This window comes from Pipistrellus kuhlii, unplaced genomic scaffold, assembly GCF_014108245.1.
Source record: "Pipistrellus kuhlii isolate mPipKuh1 unplaced genomic scaffold, mPipKuh1.p scaffold_m20_p_19, whole genome shotgun sequence".
Taxonomy (NCBI): Eukaryota; Metazoa; Chordata; class Mammalia; order Chiroptera; family Vespertilionidae; genus Pipistrellus; species Pipistrellus kuhlii.
In genome coordinates this window covers 13951042-13972463 of record NW_023425504.1, presented here as the reverse complement: position 1 = coordinate 13972463, position 21422 = coordinate 13951042, and the positions used below count along the sequence as shown (strand labels likewise).

General features: G+C 38.3%; 1 long non-coding RNA gene across 1 annotated transcript; it reads right to left on the bottom strand.

The window, feature by feature from the left end:
* Window positions 1–5259: 5259 nt before the first annotated feature.
* Window positions 5260–20349, bottom strand: LOC118722217. The gene is made up of 3 exons (XR_004988933.1): window positions 20233–20349; window positions 17516–17518; window positions 5260–5269 (listed from the first exon to the last, which is right to left on the bottom strand). It is a non-coding gene; the product is annotated as an uncharacterized LOC118722217 (long non-coding RNA).
* Window positions 20350–21422: the final 1073 nt, after the last annotated feature.

Sequence of the window (21422 nt, the reverse complement as noted above, 5' to 3'; positions counted from 1 at the left end):
AACTGGACCTCTCAGCTGCACTGGAAATTTATCTCTCACTCCTTCTGATATGGGTAGAAATAGAATGTTGAGAAACCAGCTGGAATTGTAAGAAATATTAATCATGCTCTGTTAACTGTGATTGTTTTATTCTGATTAAAGAAGGCACATTCTAACTTGGCTGGCAGCTGCACTCAGGATCTGAGAGCTCACCTGAAAGTTCAGCACTTCCTTCCCATTTGAAGATGCCCATTATCATGGAAAGATTAACAACTTTGCTGCTGAAACCAGAATTGCCAGCCCTTTGAAGATCCCCAGTCCTTGTATATCACTATGCCCTTTGAAAATCCCCAGCCCTTTTGTATACCTGCAGGCCTTTGCATATGTCCAGCCTGCTTACTTATTAACTGTCCATTTATCATACCCTTTGGCTATTTCCCCATGTAATCCTTTGTATTTCTACCAATATAAGCAGCCTGCTTATGGTGAGGTGCAGAGCAGATTTCTGTGGATGACCTACTGCTCTCTCATATTGCTGGCAGCATTGGAATATACACTCATATATGATTCAATCCTGTTTCTGCTGAATTGGCTCAAGTAGTGAGAGGCAGCACAGACCCAGTGATTATCTGGGTAAACTTCACCCTTGAAACTTTCATCCCTTAGCTCTAATAACACTCACCCCACCCCCTTTATTCCTTTCATGTTGTAGATTGCTCTTTCTGGATTTTCTTACTTTATTTCTCTTCCTCTGCCTACCCTTTAAGTACTGGTATCATCAGGATCTTGTTCTAAAACTTTTTTCATAGTTGTACATAGTTGTTTTAGATAATCTCATCTAATACTGAAGCATGGTGGTCCCTCCATTGGAAAACTGCTGTTTAAAACTGATGTTTAAGCTACTCTGTTATGTTCAGATAGTCTCTTATTCTGTAAAATATAACTTTGTTTTTTTAGCTTGAATAATAGAAAAGGTAAACTTAACTGTCTGACCTTGCAAACTAGCCATCTAAAGGGACTGATACACTGATACGGATAATAATTCCCATGTTCGCATGTCAAATGTTTGTATCCAAGGTTACATGTGTCTATGTAGATATAGTATGTATTCAAGGTTACAAGTTGTCTGTATAGATATAACAGGTGCTTGCTAGATAAGATAGGTACTCAAGGTTACAAGCTGTCTACAAAAATAACTTACACAAAAAACTAGAAGAATATAAAAAGGAAATACTCCTTCCTGTGTTTGTTCAGAACTTGACATCTGCTCTGAACCTGCACTCAATAAAGATGACTCCTAACTAATTGGCTCATTAAGGCATCTTATCCAGCTCACTGTTTTTGCAATACAACATTTGGAGGCTCCAGCAAGATAAGAGACAAGTGCCTACCCACACCTAGTCTCGGACGCCTGGGGTTTACAGCCTCCCGGCCTGGATACCAGGCCCTGAGAATCTCTAGAGGTACCACCTGACAAAGCTTTTCAGCACCCCAGAGACACTTCTCCAGTCTTAACAGCCAGACAAGAGATACCTGACATGTCTCTGCATTATTTTGGAGTCATTGGAAAGAAAGCCTCCAGAGGTTAATTTAAGTTCAATTAAGGAATTTTGAGTTCACCTTTTTCTCAGTTTGACTAGTAGTCTTGTACTAGAAGAAGGACTGGACGCAGTCGTAACTTCTCTGGAGAGGTTCTCACTGAGATGTTGGTCGAGAATCCTGTCCTGGGGTGTGGGTGCTGGGAGTGCCCCCACATCCATCAGGGAAGTTGGGCACAGCTTTAATTATCTGCTTAACTCCCAAGAGTGCTTGTCTACCGAGAGAGTGTGAGTACGGATGTTTGTCTGTCTTGGCATAATTATCTGTTCATTAAATGGTCTATAAATATAAGTGTGAGAGCATGTGCAAAAGTGAAAACTACTTTGATTTATTCTGCACTTCTGTTGATTTGTCTGGCCAAAAATGTTTGATTTATTAAAGGCTGAACGCTATGATAATCTTCAAAGGTCTCAAGCAGCACTGCAGGTATTTATTTTTCTCAGAGACATTTGCTCTCTATCACAGAGGGAATCAGCCCACTTAGCTAATAAAGTTTCTGTCTATCTATAGTACGGGTGTTGGTTTGCTCTTCCCTAATTTATGATTTTATTGTATTAGGTTGAAATTTTGTAATTTTGGGGTAGATTTAAAGGTATAAATTTGTAAAGGGTTTAGCCCAGAGAAAATAAAGGCTGGCTAGGTTCCAAGATTGCTTCGGAAAAAAAAAAAAAAAAAAAAGCAAGAGAGAAGTTTTTCAAGTTAACTATTTGCAGCAAAGCAGTAAATTTCAAAGAACAAAAGGCGCTTTTTTTTTATGGCTTTCTTATATCTCCTCTGGCTGATGGAGGTTTCCAAGAAAAAATGTTTGCCTCCAAGCCTGGTAGGGTAGGGATACTGGGTGTTTCTGCGTTGGGATGTTCAAGCAGAGAAACTTTGAAATACAATATTTTTAAAAATATATTTTATTGATTTTTTTACAGAGGAAGGGAGAGAGAGTTAGAAACATCGATGAGAGAGAGTCATCGATCAGCTGCCTCTTGTATGTCCCCTACTGGGAATGTGCCCGCAACCAAGGTACATGCCCTTAACCAGAATTCAACCTGGGACCTTTCAATCCTCAGGCTGATGCTTTATCCACTGAGCCAAACCGGTTTCGGCTGAAATACAATATTTTATTGGCCGGATTAAAAGGAATTAATTCTACTGAATCTTCAATGTTACAACTGGTTTAAGTTTTAATAATCTTTAGATTAAATACATTTAACAGATTTTCCAAATGTAATATTTGAAGAATTTAAGTAAATGGCAGTTTTATGGGATCTCAAAGGCCCTGAGAACACAAAAATCTGTCTCTCTCCCTCTCAAAAAGAAATATTTTTTAACTAAACTAGACCAATACAATATACATGAAATTACATAAGGAAAATATAGCAGATTTTACTAGACAAGTTTTACCGGTAATTTACCTGCTGTTAGTTTTATTACAGAAGGTCTAGTTATATTTTCTTGAAAAAGTACATTTAAAATGTTTTAATAAATATTAATATAACAAATGCTGGCTGTTTACTTTTTGGTAATTATTGCTAAGAGTAAAGAATTCTGATACATTTTAAAGAATGATAGAAAGAAAAGGTCTACAAGTTGCTGATAGTGTGACAGAAAAAATATTAAAGTAAAGATACTTAATAGAAAGTTTAAGGCATAGTTGTGCATTTTTAAAGAACAGAGAAAAAAGTTGAAGGGTAATTTGAAAGTAGGAAATTTATAAAGATTATGTATATAATAAAAAGATCATAGAAAGGTTTTAGTAGCAAGAGAAAAAAGCAGTCAGAACAGGAGCAGGCATGAATGACTTGGGGAAAAAGTAAAAGGAAACTGCCAAGTGGAGGAGAAATGGGTCCGCAGCTGCCCTGGTGATGTAGAGCTTGTTACTAGGCAGACTCAGCCCCAAGAGCCAGGAGAAAGAAGGTAGGGAGATGCTGGATGCCCTAGTTGCCTACAGCCACCGGAAGAAACAGCAGCAGCAGCAGCAACAGTGAGAAAAGTGGAGAATGCCAGACAGTAACCTGACACCTGAGCTGTTGCCCAGTGAATTATAAATATTTTACAATGTACAATAAAGGACTTAAGTATTTGGCTTACTAGTTAAAAGGTTAAAACTGCAAAAAATAAAAATAAAAAATATAGGAACTCAGAACAACTCAGAGCACTTCTGCCCTTGTTGCTCTGACACTTGGCTTTGCTGGCAGGATAGAAGATGTGTGTGTCATCCCCGCTGGTGCCAGGGGCCTTGGGTGGTTTGCAGGCCAGCCGCATCACCAATCAGGGTGGGGGTTCCCGCTGGGGAACAGGGCCAGCCAGGTGATGGGCCATGCTTGTTCTGGTCTTTCTCGTCGTTCCACTGTTTTGATTGCTGGGCTTTTATTATTATATATAGGATTTCTTCTGTCTAAAATGTTTTATTTTTATCTCATTGACTTAATGAATCTCTTCTCATCCTCCCATATCTAACTCAAAAGTTGTGACCACTCTGTAGTCTTGCCCAACCATTCCAGTTAAGTCATTCTCTGCTGCGTCAAACCTCACTGCCTTGTACACAAAAGATAATAGAAGCTCAATGAGGAAAGAGATTATCTTTTTTATTCACTTTAATTCTCTGGCATCTACCCTGTTTCCCCAAAAATAAGACAGTGTCTTATATTAATTTTTTCTCCCAAAGTTGTGCTAGGTCTTATTTTCAGGGGATGTCTTATTTTTCAGGGAAACATGGTAGCATAGTACTTTGCCTAGAAAGGAAAGAGTAGGTTCTTAGTTTGAGTTCCCAGTGGTAGTCCATAAGTATGTATTTGAATTAATTAATTGAAAATACCTTTCTCATAGCAGTTAAAATATTATACTGAAATCATTTTGTATGCCCACCTCTTATACTATACTGAAAACTCCTAGGTTAGAACCGCATTTTATTATTGTCATATCCATTGTTCCTAATGCATTGTTTGATTCATAGCAGGCATGCATTTAACACATTTAATAAAAGAATGAATACCTAAAATTCACACAATAGGAATCCATTTCTTGGAATAAGAAATTTTGTTCCTAAATTTTTCCTTTTGAAATGTAAATATTCCTAAGGAGGAGGATAGAAGCCACTTTGGCAATTCAGACCTTAACAGAGATTTATTTGCCAGATCGATTGCCAAGACAATAGGTGCCAGCTGATAGGTACTTAGGACAGAACATCATGCAGTACAACAGGTCTATAACAGGGGACACAGTACAGGCTCCTGAGCTGTCTGAGTGTTGCCTAAAGTCACTTAATGTCTTGAAGAAGAAGAAAGGCTGGTGTGCTTGTAAATATCTCTATGTACTAGTATAAGGTTCTTGAAAGTGGAGAGTGAAGCAAATGGTCAAATAAATTGGTTGCTCATTGGATGAGAAAAAGGTTAGTCTGAGAAATTCACAGATAGAAAAAAAAAGTCTCCTAAGATTTTACCATTCTGAGCAGACAACTCATACATGGAAACACATAGGCAGCACACACAGAAGGACATGGAAAAACATAGACAGCAAACACTGATATCAAGTGGATATCTGAATGTAAAGTATCTCCATTTTGCATAGCACTGGCTCTGGATAGTGTTTTGTGCCACTTTTGGTTCTGCAATATGGTGAGCACTCAGGCATGGAATTGCTGGCAGGAGCCCCAAACACTACTTGAAATCAACAAGGCCATTGACATAGTCCCTACTCCCTAGAAAGAGCATATCAAGAAAGCCCACCTTGACATTTACATTCCTTAGTGAGCACCTGGAGCTTGCTAGCTAGAGGAAGGAAAAATGGATGGAAAAAATAAGGTTTCAGCCTGTTTGAGAATTAGATTTATCTGATTATACGAAGTTGCATGCAGAGTTAAAATCACTTAATGGGTCTATTTTCAAAGCTTCTCTTCATCAATTTCAAGAAAAGTGCTTTTCTAGGGCTCTTTGTAAGATTTAGATTATTTATGCCTCAAGCAAGCTGGAGTATATAGTTTCTAAGGAAGAGGGGGAAAAAAATAAACAAATAATTTAAAGAGGCCTAAATAGATGAACCAGAGAGTGAAGATTCAAGAAGTTGGAAGTTGTTGTATAAGAAATTGGGGATGTCATTACTTCTAGGCCACAGGGAATCAAGTGCTCTGGAAAACAGAATCAGTTCTGCACCTCAGTGAATTCAGCAAGAGTTGAATGTTTTGCTGGTTTAATTTGAGGTACAGAAAGCTCTTCCTTACTTTCCTTCCCTTACTCTAGAGTAGGGGTGTCGAACTCAATCAGAGAAGGGGCCAAAATCTAAAATCCAGCCTAAATCGCGGGCCGAATGGTTTACTGAACAGTCATAAACTGTCATTGTGATGGAAACGCAGCGGAGTGCAGTGATGACAGCGCGGTGCGGGCCACATTGCAAGGCCTGGCGGGACGGATTTGGCCCTCGGGCCTTGTGTTTGACACATGTGCTCTAGAGCTTTCAATTACCATCATTATAGTCATTTCCCCCCCTGTGAGATAAGGTGCTCAAGTAAAATGGAAAAACCCCTGGGGACACAAATACATTAACTTCTTATTAGATTTAACTACCTTAGCACCAATTCATTTATGGCTACCAAGGGAACACCCCTAGAAGAAGAGAGTAGAGAATCAAATATTGGAAGAAAATTAAAGTTTAGAGCTGAGCCTGGCTAGGGTTTGGAACACAGCAGTCTGTGTTAAACAGGAAATGTGGTGAAAGAGCCCTGAACAACTTGTGAGCAGAGGGCAGTGAAGCAACCTAGAAGAAACTCGGGGAAATAACAAATACCATGAACAATCCCTTGATGTCACAATTTTCTAAGATTGACTCTGAGGGAAATATTAAAAGGTGAGCTTGTCTCCTTCTTCTCACTCTCGTACTTCTGAAAATACTCTTTTATTTATGTTTATGATACTCTTTTATTTATGTTTACACTGCCAATCTCCAGAAATAGGAAATCCATCCATCACCAGAAATAGGATTGAGAGGATACTTTGTGCTTTTCCTTAAGTAAAGCTGAGATGTCACAACTCAAAAAAGCTGTACTGTTATCAACAGTCAGGAGTCTAGGTAAGCACATTGATGCAGCTCTGAACTCTAATACATACCTCAGTCTAACCAAGATCTAACAGGAAGTGTAACTAGCTCTGGTCAATCATGTTCATTTTCTTCCTTTTGGGACTGTAATTACCTACCCCAAGTTGAGTTTCAGTTTGAAGCCTTCATCCTCATTACTTACCATCACTCTTGTTCACAGAATAAAACCATCAAAGCTAGCCTGGCTGGCATCCCTTTGTGGTTGAGCATTGACCTATGAACCAGGAGGTCACGGTTTGATTCCCAGTCAGGGCACATGCCTAGGTTGCGGGTTCATTCCTCAGTGTGGGGTGTGCAGGAGGCAACCAATCAATGATTCTCTCTCATCATTGATGTTTCTGTCTCTCCTTCTCCCTTCCTCTCTGAAATCAATAAAATATATACTTAAAAAAATAAAACCATCAAACTTGATTTTGCTTATTTTATTGCCAGCTCTCTCCTACTCAGTTGAACCATTTTTGTGTCATATTCCTCTGCTTTCTGAAGCTCCTCTGGTCTCCTCTTTCACTCTGCCCCCTGGAGTCTAGTTCTATTGTCAATAGCATTTCTTACATTTTTTACCTTCTTCCCCCCACCACATACACACACAGTATTCCCTCTTGCCCTGTGATCTACCTACTGCTTACTGACTTCCCCCTAAAATCTCTGCTTCCCTCATGGAATCTAATGAACTAACAAGCAGAATAGAGAAAGACTCATAGCAGATTGACAGCTGTCAGGGGTAGGGGTGGGGACTGGGGGATGGGGAGGAGGGATTGAACATAAAAGAAAAAATAGAAAAAACTCATAGACACAGACAAACGCATTAATTGCTGAGGGGAACAACTTGGAGGGAGGAGGTAGGGGGGGTATAGTGGGGTTAAATGGTAATAGAAGGAGACTTGACTTAGGGTGATAAACACATCATACAATATAGAGATGATGTATTGTAGAATTGTATACCTGAAACCTGTATGTTTATTAACCGTGTCACCCCAATAAATTCAATAAAAAATAAAAATAAACAAAACAATAGAAAGATGTTGAGGGGAAATGTGGCATGGAATATTGGGTTCACTTCTCTGGGCTCCTCTCCTCTCTTCATCTTGATCTATTAATTCTTCCCTGCCACTTTGTTCTTCGGTGTCTTAAAATTGATTGATTTATATTTTGAACAGCTTTTTTGTTGTTCTCAGTTAAAGGGTTGATCCAAATCAGAAGGACTGACTTATTCATTAGGCACAGTAGACACTGTACCTAAGGCCCACAGTAGTATTAGAGGCCCACAAAAATATTTTAATTTTTAAAATAAGAAGTAAAAATGAAATTTTAGCTTGAAGAAGGTATTTTAAAATGTAATTTTAATATGCCCATCATTATACCTATGTAGTCATAAAATAAAATATTTAATATACAATACTTTATAGAGAAACAAATTCATGAAGGGAAAAGTGCCTAGAGCTCACAAAAATCATAAGGTGGCCCTAAAAGCAAGTCTGTCATTACTGAAAGCAACATTTCTGGAGGCACTTTATTTTTTTGTTTGTTTATTTATTAATTTATTTGGAGGTCCTTTAAGGGCATTAAGACTACTGTAATAATCCAAATAACATTTTATACTTTGCAAAGTACTTTTTACCCACCATCTTATTTGAGACTTCCAAGAATCTGGTGAGCTAGATAGGACAGGTATTAGTTTACTATTTTGACACATGAAGGAAATGAGACCCAAAGAATTTAAGTGTGTTATCCATGGTGCCACACAAGTCAGTAATAGAATCAGAATTAGATCCTACATCTGAATCTGAACAGTGTTCAGAAATGCATTGTGCAATATAATCATAGAACATAATATCACATGATAACCTGTTTTTTAAAAAGCTGAGAAAAATACTTGCTTATATCAATGAGCATACTTTTCCATGAGTCATAAAATCTGAGTTCTATCCCTGGCTCAGCACTAATTTATTGTGTGACCTTGAAATAGTCAGTCTTAATCCTGTCCCTCCTCTCTAAAATAAAGCACTTGGAGAGCTCAATCTGAAATCCCCCACTAGCTCCATTTATTTGTTTTTAATTGTGTAATATGTCTTTTTTATTATTGAGGTATATGAGTCCTTATAGGAGTTCTTTTTACATTCAGTGAACCTAACAAGCCAAAACATACATCCTGAAAAATTTTAAGAATGCTTCGAATAAAAAGAACAATTGTAATTATCTTCATTAACATAAATGGCCTGCCACATAATAGTCAAGAGTACTGTCTTCCTTGATGTAACAAACTAAAGCATATAGAGGAAAAGAGCCCCAATAATTAAACAAGAACATGTCAGTTAAATGTCATTTCTCCTATTATCTGCAGGGTCTCAGAGACAAATCAATAAGTGTGGAGCCAGGTCCCTGTCCACTTTGCCACTGCCTTTATTAATATTGCTTTTTTCTATTCTATTAATATCACAAATACCAGCAAACAATTTATGTTTAAACCTTTCCTACTTCCCTTGTAGTAAGGCATGGCAGTTTAAAAGCAGAAAGAGCTATATTTGTCTTGAGTCCCATATACTTGAATTCTAGAATAATCCTCCACATAAAAGCCATTTTCAAGCTAAATCACTGAGTTACTTACACCACATTGTGATCTAAGGAGAACACAGAGCATACAAGTGGCAAGAATATTCAGGGGACTGGGCTTTAATTGCTGCTACTTAAGGAAATAGTTACATTCTATTCTCCTCAGGCCTGTGTATTATCTATGTCTAGGAGATAGGGAAATAACACTCCTTTGTGAGTGAGGACACCAGGGCTTAGGGCCTACCTTACCACAGACATTCATTACATAAATTTGGTCAACCCTTCCTTCTTTGGGCCTTCGTCTCCTGCTTGTACAAGGAGGAGGATAGATTAATGATTTCCAAGAGTCCTTTTGTTCTAAACATTTATGATTCTATTCTCAATCGGTTTTGTAATGTATGGGCTCCTACAGTCTTTCCCAGGTTTCATGAACCATAATTACTTATATTCCCTGAGTCATGGCTTCACTCAGTGCTGCTACCAGTATGTGACACTAGGATGCTAACATTGCTAACACCGACTGCCTGACATTTTGCCAGTTGTACTGCTCACATGGGTGGATAAAAAGATTTTAAGATCATGATCTGACAAGTCAAGATGCCTGAGGGAACTAGGGTGAGAGTGGAGGAAGGAAAGAAAAACCTCAAGATGTAAGGCTTCACTTTAAGCAACATGCAAGCCACATGTTTTCCATTAACACCATCAAAACCTTGCTTTGTGACAGGCAGAATGTTACTGGAGGACCTAGCAACCTCTTTCCCAAGAACATGAGTTGTTGTTTTTTTCCATGCTTATGGCCTTTTTTCCTTCTGTAAGACTCATACAGTATGGGTTATCCATTACCCTGGCAGGGAACAGCTCCATTTTCCAAAATGGAGATGCCCAAAGTCATATACATAAGAATTAAGAAGCACATGCAACTAATAATGTGGCTGCAATGCTGAGGCACACTGCTATTAAAGTGCAGGGAAGAGGAAGGGAGCAGGGATGGAAAAGCTAGAAGGATGAGGGATAGAGAGAGGAGGGCAGAGAACAGAAGGGAAGGAAAAAGGAAATAATATAAAGAAATATGAAAACAAAAAACTGATTTTCTATTAATAAAATTAATGTCTCTTTATCTTCAAACTAAGTAATGTATTAAATGCCATTTTTTGAACCAGAAAATTTATTGTGAGACATATTAAAAGTGTTTAAGCCCAGCCGGCATGTGGTTGAATGTCCACCCACGAACCAGATCAGTGTTTGATTCCTGGTCAGGGCACATGCCCAGGTTGTGGGCTCAATCCCCAGAAGGGGGTGTGCAGCCAATCAATGATCCTCTTTCATCACTGATGTTTCTATCTCTCCTTCCCTCCCTTCCTCTCTGAAATCAATAAAAATATATACATATTTTTTAAAGTGCCTACAGCTTAGACAGGAAAATAACTCACTAATTTCTGGCACACAGCACTAGACCATGTTTATCCTCACTCAGGTTTTCAGCTGACTGCTTACTGTCATTTTAGGCACTGACTGTTCTGATGATTCGTAGCAGGCCTCTCATGCTTCATGCAACTTGTACATGTATTGAAAAATTACTCAATGGATATGATATATCTTAAATATGGTAAGGGGTTGCTTTTATTTTTTTTCAAGGTCTCTATCTGCTTTAGATGGCATGGAACCAATAATATATATGTTCACATGTGGAACCCTGAGTTATTGGCTCCACACTTCCCAGTTTCCCAATGTTGTGTCAATATCCTTTATATCCTGAGGCCTTGGACAGCTATTCTGGCCCTCAAACCGATTCTGCTTCCAGAGAATTTCAAGCACAATACGTCCACCACATGATACTTTTCCAAATGGGCAGTATGGTCGACCTAGTTAAAAGAACATGTGCTTCAGATAGAAATAGACTTGAATTTGAGTCCAGGCTCTGCAACACTATCTGTCTAGCATTGGACAAACCAGAGTTATGATTCATACCACACAAGATTCTTACAACCATTCAATAAAATACTGAATGTGAACCCTCTAGTACAGCGTAAGTATTCAAGCAATGCTAGTTGTATAATTGTTACAACACTAACAATAATGATAATTGAGTTGATGGTATAATTCTTATTGCTATCCTACCACCAGCCTACTTCAGCTTGTTCCTATACCAACAATGCGGTCAGCCCCAAAGCCTCTGCCTCACCAAGTGGTTATTGCTGGTTCCCAGATACCTTCCTGTCCTGCCTGTCCTATCCTACTATCTACTATGTGTTTGCAGCTTTTGTTCTGACAAAGTAGCAGGCTATAAGGCAGAACTCACCAGCAGGAACAAGGTGCTAATGGCCCTAGCAGCTGCAGCACCTAACCCCAGAGAGAAAAGAAAAATGAGTGCGCCAAATATATAAATGGCCCCTGTCTGGACAACTCATGAGAATTATCAATTAAGAACTGAGAATGCTTTGTGTGCTCATGTCTTCTTGGTGACTGGAATGATGGCTGCAATGTAGCATATCACCCTTAATCACTTCAGCCCATCAATTACCTGCAAGGGAGGGGAGGGAGCATGGCCCACTGCCAGGGATGGTCTGTAATTGATGGTCACTTGGTCACCTGAACAGCATGGATCAGGTCTTACATTAAGCATGAACAATTAAAAGGAAAGATCCACTGAAAGCTGGCAGGTGGTACACCAAGTTGGACTCTCTCACACATTTTAGAACTTGACCCTAGCCCTACAATCTGGTAAGACATTATTTGATATACTCGTGAGCAAAGCCACATTCACTTTGGAGGGATTGGTTAGCCATCTTTAGGCCTTAGGTTTAAAGGCTCATGTCCCTTAGAAGACTTTGGGCTCTAACTCTAAGTTGGGTTAATAAAGAATATAAAAGGCCTCCTATATCAAATTAGAACATTGTTTTTTTACTGTTAAATGAGTTTGTGGGCCAAATTAAAAAAATAAACACACACACACACACACACACACACACACACACACACACACAACTTGGTTTTCAGACTTCAGATTTTGGAATTGTGGATATGTATTAAATAAATAAATGAGTGAGAAAAGAATACCTTTAGCCTTAGCACCCCTTTCAAAGTAGGGTTATGTTTTTAACGATCCTCCTGTAACTCCTTGAGCAAGTTTGCCTTCTATGTCTCACGTCAAATTTGAACAATTACATTATGGTAGGGGACATGCTCTGTACAATATAACTTCTAAGGAAGCCAGTTCTTCTCCCTCATCCCATTCACTTGGCTTCAAATAGTTTATGTGCAAAGGAGTGGGTACATTTGTTGAGTAGGCAACTCTGTCATTCACAGGGAAAATGCCTTCACCTCTCTTAGTGGAAATCTCTTCTGTAAAAGTAAAAAAAAAAAAATGCAGAGTAAATTTAGGGAGTAAATATCTAATATTTACTCAATACCTTCTAGGGCACAGTTATTGTCTATAATTTACAGATTAGCAAACTGAGATTCAAAGAGTTTGGTTATTCCAGCCCTTTCCCCCTTATCCAGGAAAGAGATAATAGAGAGAATGGAAGGGAAAATATAGAAATGAGTCAAAGTGCTAAATATACACATGCAAAATAGTATGAAGATGATAATATTGTGACAAGTCATAAACCTAATGCTTCCACCCATCTCTCTGTTAATTTTTTGTGTTACAGTAATCATAGCAAGAACAGAGTGAGAAATTAAGAACTGAAAGTGAGCCCAGCCAGTGTGTCTCAGTGGAATCATGGACCAGGAAGTCATGGTTTGATTCCTGGCCAGAGCAAATGCCTAGGTTATGAGCTTGATTAATGATTCTCTCTCGTTATTGGTGTTTCTATGTCTCTCCCCCTCTCCCTTTCTCCCTGAAATTAATAAACTTTTTTAAAACAAACTGAAAAGAAAAATCAGTGAGATGGAAACATCCAAGTGTCTAGGAAAAGTAAGGGCCATTTAATGGCAAGGATTAAGGTGCTATATTTTACTACTAGTTGAAAATGCAAATGATGCCATCATTAACAATTTTTTAGCAATATTTCTTAGTATTCAAAGAGCAGTTGTGAGGTTTGAAAACAATTTAAACTGAACAAAAACTAATGCTGCTTTGACTGATTCTGTACTGGAGTTTTCCCTTCCCCTCCTCCCAAACACAGTATCTTCTATGAATGCACAGTGAGTCAATCTATATCTTGATGGTTGAATAAGCTCTTTGATTTTTGAATTATTTTGAGATTAACTGAATTTGAAATGTGGGCTGCCTGCAATGTCTTGCTGGCACAAAAAGATGAGCTTTGTTATTGACAGAGAAGACTTGCAAACGACATTTTTATTATTATTCTCCTGCATTGAACTCATGTTAGCTTCAGCCTGGCTCTGCTGCCTGGACGAAAGCTGTGAGGCCAGGTTCAAAAGTGCAATTTACAATCTTCTCTCTCAATTCCCGTGTAGCACAGGGTGACTTCTGCCTGGGAGACAAGACACATATTTCTTGCTGCAATCAAGGAATATTGGCCATTATATTAGGGTTTTTGAGAACCTGCATAATGTTCCAAATGAGTATAAGCTGTCATCCAAGAATCATATTATGTATAAGTTGAATCAGAATGGCACTGAAGCTGTTCAAAGGTTTGTGTGTGAGCCCTACAATCCTGTCCTTGGTTCCAAAGGAAACCTAGAAATTTCATATCAGCCCTAGGGCCTCAATCTGTGGTGTCCCAGGTAATCAAGCATCCTCTTTATTCCTATAGTAACTCACACACTTTCTCCTCTTTTCTCTATCTGTTTTCTTTTGCTTTTTTTTTGTTTGTTTCTCTGTTTTCTTAATCTAAGGCTCTGTTATCTACATGAAACAAGTACCTTCTCCATCCAGATTGTCATCTCTGTCTGCCTACTATTCCTTCTCCCTTGACATAAAAGCACCCATGAGGTAGACACAAAGATTAGCTAGTCTGTTCAGCCACCTATTAGGAATTCTATTACATAAATAATAATGATTTTAAATGAACCTATGGTTATTTGCACAGGCTAGTACTTCTGACGTGATCTTCCTTTTACCATTTCTATTATAAAGGGTAAACCTTATGAAACAAGTGTTTACAGTATCACTGTTTAGTAGGGGTGTCGAACTCAATCAGAGAAGGGGCCAAAATCTAAAATCCAGCCTAAATCGCGGGCCGAATGGTTTACTGAACAGTCATAAACTGTCATTGTGATGGAAACGCAGCGGAGTGCAGTGATGACAGCGCTGTGCGGGCCACATTGCAAGGCCTGGCGGGACGGATTTGGCCCGCGGGCCTTGTGTTTGACACATGTGGACTCTAGAGGATACAGTAATGTTTAAAAAAATTTAGACAACAGGCCTCAGAAAGGCCTCTCGGGAAACAGGCAAGCCTTGTGCATGGTGGCAAGTGAGAATGTGGCCCAATTACAAACGTAGGAATCACAAGACTTACTGAAACCCCAGCCCTTCCAGATATCTCCCTCTGTCTCAAATTCAGGGTCAGGAAAAGTAACAATGCCCCTGGACAACTGACAAACAGCAACCTTCAGCATTCCCACAGGAACTCTGTGCCATCACTCCTGCCCAGTCATTCTGCAAACCACTGCGAACTACTTCCTCCTTACTATTTTCTGCATCAGGCAAAACAGGCTCCAACCTGAACTCAGTGGGAGGAATTAATTCTTCTCTACCAGTTATTCCCTGCTTTTACTTCACACAGCAGCAATAACTTGTGCCCAAGGATCATACATAAACTCTACAGATATGACTATCATCTATTTTTTTTTTGCTATTATCCCTACCATTAGTACAACTGCAAGCAGCTTGAGGCGAGAGCCTCATTGCTGGATCCCCTGGTGATGCCTATCACACAGTAGATATCACACAGTAGATGCCCAATAAATATGTATTGGATTGAGTTGTACCAGTCAGTTACATTATCAGTATTAAATTATTCAGTTTCCTGCCTTATTCACAAAAACATCTGCAGCCCTCTCCTCCTTGTTCTTTACTTCATTTCTAAGACAAAGGATAAAAGTGTCACTTTAAATTCAGTGGCTCTCCTTTTATTAAAAGGTAACCAGCTACAAGGTTTTTCTCTCCCACTGATACCATATGAGAAAACAATTAGCAATTTTTTTTTTCTGACATCAGTAAGTGACCTCAATAATAATCTTATCAGGCTTATCTCTTTGGGGAGTTTATTCCGAAATCAATTCAAGTTGCATTATAAATTAAAAAGAAGAGAAGCATCAGCTGTTTTGCTCAGTGGATAAAGTGTCAGCCTGCGGATTGAAGGGTCCCAGGTTCGATTTCAGTCAGGTGCACATGCCTGGGTTGTGGGCTTGAGTCCCAGTAGGGGGCATGCAGGAGGCAGCTGATCAGTGATTCTCTCTCATCATTGATGTTTCTCTCTCCCTCTCCTTTCCTCTCTGAAATAAATAAAAATATTAAAAAAAAGAAGAGCAAAGTAATTCCTAGATTTCTCTTCTTTTTTAAAAATATATTTTATTTATTTTTTTACAGAGAGGAAGGGAGAGAGATAGAGAGCTAGAAACGTCGACCAGAGAGAAACATCGACCAGCTGCCAATGTACATGCCCTAGACCGGAATCAAACCTGGAACCTTTTAGTCCACAGACCGACACTCTACCACTGAGCCAAACTAGCTTTGGTCTAGCTTTCTCTTCTAATGTGAACACATCAGTTAGGAATATCCTGATTAAAATCTCAGGATTGTATCATAAATGATTTATTCAATTTTTTCTTTTTAAGCTGTAGACTTAATTTGTTAATCTTCTGAAATTATTTGTTTCAATAACTGTTTCTATATTTACTTTTTGTTCATCCACTCATGTTCTCACAAGTTCTTTTTCCCTAGAATAATAGAAATATAGACCATTCATTATATCCATTTCTGCTATGTGCTTGCCACTCACTAATGGGAACAGCTTCTAAATCCAAACTATTGTAACTTCTCAAATTAGGCAGTCTATTAAACACTTCCATTGGAAATCCCATTTCTTTTATCTTCCTTTCAACATAAGCCAATAATTATGGCTACTCTGATGACCTGCATAACTTCAGTCTAACCCTGTTACTTTCTTATACACATGCAAACTCAGAACATAAAAAGCCCAATGGCTTTTGTCAGTGCACTAAATTTAACAAATATTCATCCAGATTTCTTCTTATTTTTCATCTGAATGTCTGTGACCTCTATGATTCTTTCCACAACAAATCTTCTATTTCAAGTTTAAAATGAGTCCATAGTCTACAATTACATGAACTCTGCATTATTGAAGTCATCTAATTAGCTGGTAATGATCCTGTTTTTACAGTTTTTATAACCTCCATTTCTGCTCAGGTCTCTTTTTCTTCAACCTCTTAACCTCTGACACATAACACATTTCACTTCCCCCAGTCATATCAGAGGAAGTATGTTTTGATTGCTTTGTATATTGTTTACATTCTTTGATCAATTTAAAAAAGAATTAAATTAGCCCTTCTTGAAACTAGTCCATTTGTTAAGAACATTTATTCATTTGATATTTGTTAAGCAACAAGAATTCCATACAATAACTTGGTTAAAGACTTCCCAGTCAGTGTTACATGATAATCTTGAATCAAATAGCTTAGTGACTGCATGATTTGACCCTAAAGGTATTATAATTAGACTTACATTTGAACAATATCACATTGGATGCTGTAATGAGAATAGACCGTACAAAAGGATGGAAATAGAGAAATCAATTAATAGGCTCTTTCAATAAACCAGGTGATTGTGCTTTGGACAAAAATGGCAGCAATAGAGGCAGTGAGAAATAGAATCTGGATATATTTTAAATATAAGGACAAGATTTCAAATAAAATTACTGAAATGGGATAGAGGTTGGAGCAGAAGTTGGATTTTCAAATTTCAAATTTGAGATGCTTTTTAGAAATCAAAATGAAAATTCATATTAGGCGGTTTTCTATTTGATTCTGGGCTTTAGGAAAGAGTCTGAGCTAAAGATATAAATGTACAGCTATTCTGCATATAGATGGTGGTTAAAGCCATGAGACTGGATGAGATCATTAAGGGAGTAAGAATAGATAAAGTTCCAAGAAATGAGATCTAGAATACTCCAGCAATTAGAAGTAACAGAATAAATGTGTATCTTGGAAGTCAGGTGAATAAATTTTTAACATGGTACAAGAAATCATCAACTGTGACAAATACTACTAAAAAGGCAAATAAGATGAGAACTAAGAATTTACTACTGGGTTTGGCAGTTTATTGCTGTTCAATGACTATGATGAATCACTTCAGGGGAGAGGTGATTATAACAGCCTAATTAGAGTGGGTTCAGGAGAAAAGCTATCCAGAATCTATCTCCTGTCCAGATCCTTCTTTTACCAGTTCTTTGATACAGCCAGGGAGCAGTAATGTGACAAATTGAGCTAATCCAATGTTCTAATATGAGTTTGCATTTTTTTCATAAGAGAATCAAGGAAATAGAAATTTACATGTGTGGTGGAACTAGTGGCAACATCAGTAGTGTCTTAATCAGCTGATTACCACTATGAAATAGTGTCCCTACATTCCCTGGAGCTTCTTCAGATTTTGCTATTTACAAACTTAGTTTCCCAGTCTCCCTTCAATTGTAAGCATCCCTGATATCCTTCAGAAATAAATCCTTTAGCCTGGGTGTGTTTCTATGGCTTGGAGACCAGAACCCCAATTTACATAGTAGTACAACATTGTATGGAAGCCAGGCCATTTGCTGTAGTAGTAAGGATTGGAAGACTAGCTCAGATTTTAGATAAATAGGACTGGACTTCCATCCTCAAGAGTTCAAGGTTTGGGAAGTTGTTTTTATTTTTCTTGATGTTTTGCTGAAACACCAGCAGAATTGGTTTAGAACTCAGTGCAACTTAATTTGATGAACATGGATTAAATCATATAACTGAGAACTTCAGTGAATAGAAGAAATAAAGCTAGTGAGATGTAGACTGAGACTGAACAATTGGGGGCGATCACATGGGAACCCAAATGTATGGCAAAATTGGACTTCTTGAATTACTACTCTTTTGTCCCATCATATTCTTTTTCCAAATGACAGTTTAAATACTCTTGATGAAGTTTGATGTAGAGTCAATCCTTAAAAAAGGGAAGAAATAGGATTCAGAAAATGGCAGCGAAATAGACAGACATGTCCCAAGCCTTGTCCCAGGGCAGAAAGAAAGAGCAGCTGAAGGTCACACGGGGAGTATTTGTTGGCAAGTGAAGGGACAGCTATACTCCACTAGAAGGTGGGGGACTGCTGGAGGGGGTTCTTTGACCAGGCAGCAACTACTGCTGCTGGGTCCCCTTCCCAGAGCTACAGGCTCAGATGCAGAGACAGTGCCATCTTGAAGGAGAGGGTGGATCTTATTGGAAGCCTGAAAAATCTAAAGCTGTGGCAGCCAACAAACAGCTGCAAGCCCCAGAGTACCGGTCCCCAATTGGCGCAAACACATGAATTCAGAGGAACTCTGCACTCCACTATGGAAAAGTCAGATTTCACCTGGGATAAGGGGAGGTCTCTGGTTCGTCAGGGAGAGAGAAATGCATGTTTTGCCGGAGTAAGAGGACTGAGGAAGTCAGTGCCTAGAAAAATCCATGACTGTTGGGATTGGCGAGATCCGTGAATGTGGAAATGGGTCCTCAGACCTGCTAACAGAGAGGATCTCTAAAAAGCAACCCATTTTGATCTGACGCAAAGGGACTGCCTAAGGCAGGTGTCGGCAACCTACGGCTCCAGAGCCGCATGCGGCTCTTTTGAAGCTTTACCGCGGCTCCGACAACTTGCAAGCCTGTGTGAAAATGAAGGTAACGTCTTACAGCCCTGATGTGCTGACACTGTGCACTGAGGTTCAGGAGCAAAAATCCCATTAACCAGGTAAATTAAATATTTTAATTAGCTATTAATTTGCAAAAATATATTTTACATTGTTAAGTGGAAAAGTCCTTTTTTTCTTCAGATTGACAGCTAACTGCACGATCCAGTATATAGCATTAAGGTAAGAAACAATATATGCAGTGTTATATTTGTTTTAAATGTCGCAATGGTTTTGAGGCTCCCAGGTTTTTTTTTCCTTCGGAAATGGGACCAAGTGGCTCTTTATGTCTTAAAGGTTGCAGACCCCTGGCCTAAGGGATCAAAAGTGTGCCAGCTGTTTAGACACAAGGTGGAAAAGGGGACTGCACAGACTTGAGCTCAGACCCATTGTTCACATACTTGGGCTTTTTCCTCTTCAAATCCTTGCTTTGGATTACTAAGCCCAATACATAGGATCACCCAGTTGGGGACACACTGGGAGACTGCAGGGGAAAGTTGTTTTTCTGGAACCTGAGGATCAGAGTGGGGAGTGACCAACTGAGAGCCAGCTCTGAGGCAGTCCACTCCCACAAAATGGTATTCAGTGCCACAGGAAAAGAAGGATCTAAATACAGGCTAGAGAGGCCAAATAGATCCAGAAATCAATCCAGAAACACTGCCACCCAGGGGTTGAATCACAAATTGACTCTTGTGTAATCAAAAATAAAAGAATACAAGAAATTAAGACACCGCCTACTTAAAAATCAGGACTGGCTTACAACACTGAGGAGCAGTGGAACACAGGGAACTGTAATACTGTCCTGACTGTGAAATAGGCATGCCAAACAGAACAACAGAGGAAATTAATGACCTTCACTACTGATTTTATTTATTTATTTATTTACTTATTTACTTATTTTTATTTTCATTTTTTATTTAAGAAACTATTTTTTCTTTTTTCCTCACTTGGTTTTACCTTTTTAATTATTATTTTTTATTTTTGATCAGTATTATTACTATTATTTTACCTTTTTTAAAGTGTTGTTTTACTTTCTCCTTATTTTATGTTGGAACTAGTGTTCTACATTCTATTTTCATGTTTCCTTTAGCATCATTTTACTCTATCTCAACTCTACCTTTATGCCATCACTCTCTTCCTAATCTTTCCTCTTTTGGTGTCCTATTACTCTTACCTCTTTCGTACTTTAGATTTTCCCTAGTCTTTCTGTTGACCCCCTGTTAAAATTTCACCCTACTTATATATCTAATTTCCAATCCCTGCTCCAAATCCATACACACCCCTCTCTTTGCTGTCTTAATTATCCAAAAAATTATTTTTATCTCTGTCCTTTTCTTGTTGTTTGCTTGAATGTTGATTATATCAAATTTTTATGCTTTTTTGTGATATTGCTTTGCTTATTCTTTTTGATTGCTTGTTTGATTTTTGCTTGCTTTGTTTTTGTTTGTATTTTGCTTATGTTTCCCCTCACTTTGCTTTATATTAGTTGGTGTTGTAGTTTGTATTAATCTCCAGGTATATGTTGAAGGCATTTGCTGGGATTAGTGGCTGTTCTATTGGAGTTTTCTCCCCATATTTAAAAGTTGTTCCCCTTTCTTTTTTAATCTCTTTTTTATCTCTCTTACTTTTCTTATCCTTATCCTAATTTCATTTAGACACTCCTTTTTTGTCTCCTTTTCCTCTTCTTCTTTCTCTTCTATCAACTAATTTGCCTTTCTCTGGTGGTCACCTTTATTGGAGGTTATTAATATTGTGAATACATTTCTGTTCAGTGCCTTGTGTGTTGTACCTGGTTGTGTTGTGTTTTGTGCCTTTAAATCAACACAAGATAGAGAGAACAATATAACCAGATATCTCTGAGAACAGAGACCATGGGAAGACAAAAAAAAAAAAAACAGCCCATATAGAAAAGAAAAGCAGGCACCAAAAAAAAAGGTAGTAAATTAAATATAGGCAAGCAAACTATTAGAGAAAGAATTCAGAGAAATTGTCATAAGGTGACTGAAAATAATGGAAGACAAATTCAACAATATGAGTAAGAACCAAGAAGAAATGAAGAAGAACCAAGAAGAAAAGAAAATTGACATTGCTGCTGTAAAGAACTCAATAGAAAAAATCAAGAGTAGACTAGAAGAAGCAGAGGACAGCATCAGTAATCTAGAAGACAAGATTGAAAAAAAAAATACCCATGTAGAGCAGCTTCTAGAAAGAAAAAAAATTAAAAAGCAGGAGGAGAGCTTAAGTGAACTTTGGGACAACACCAAACAAAACAACATCCACATAAAGGGTTTCAGAAGGAAAGGGAACTGAGAATGGAAGAGAAAACCTGTTTGAAGAAATAATGACAGAAAACTTCCCTGATATAGGGAAGAAAA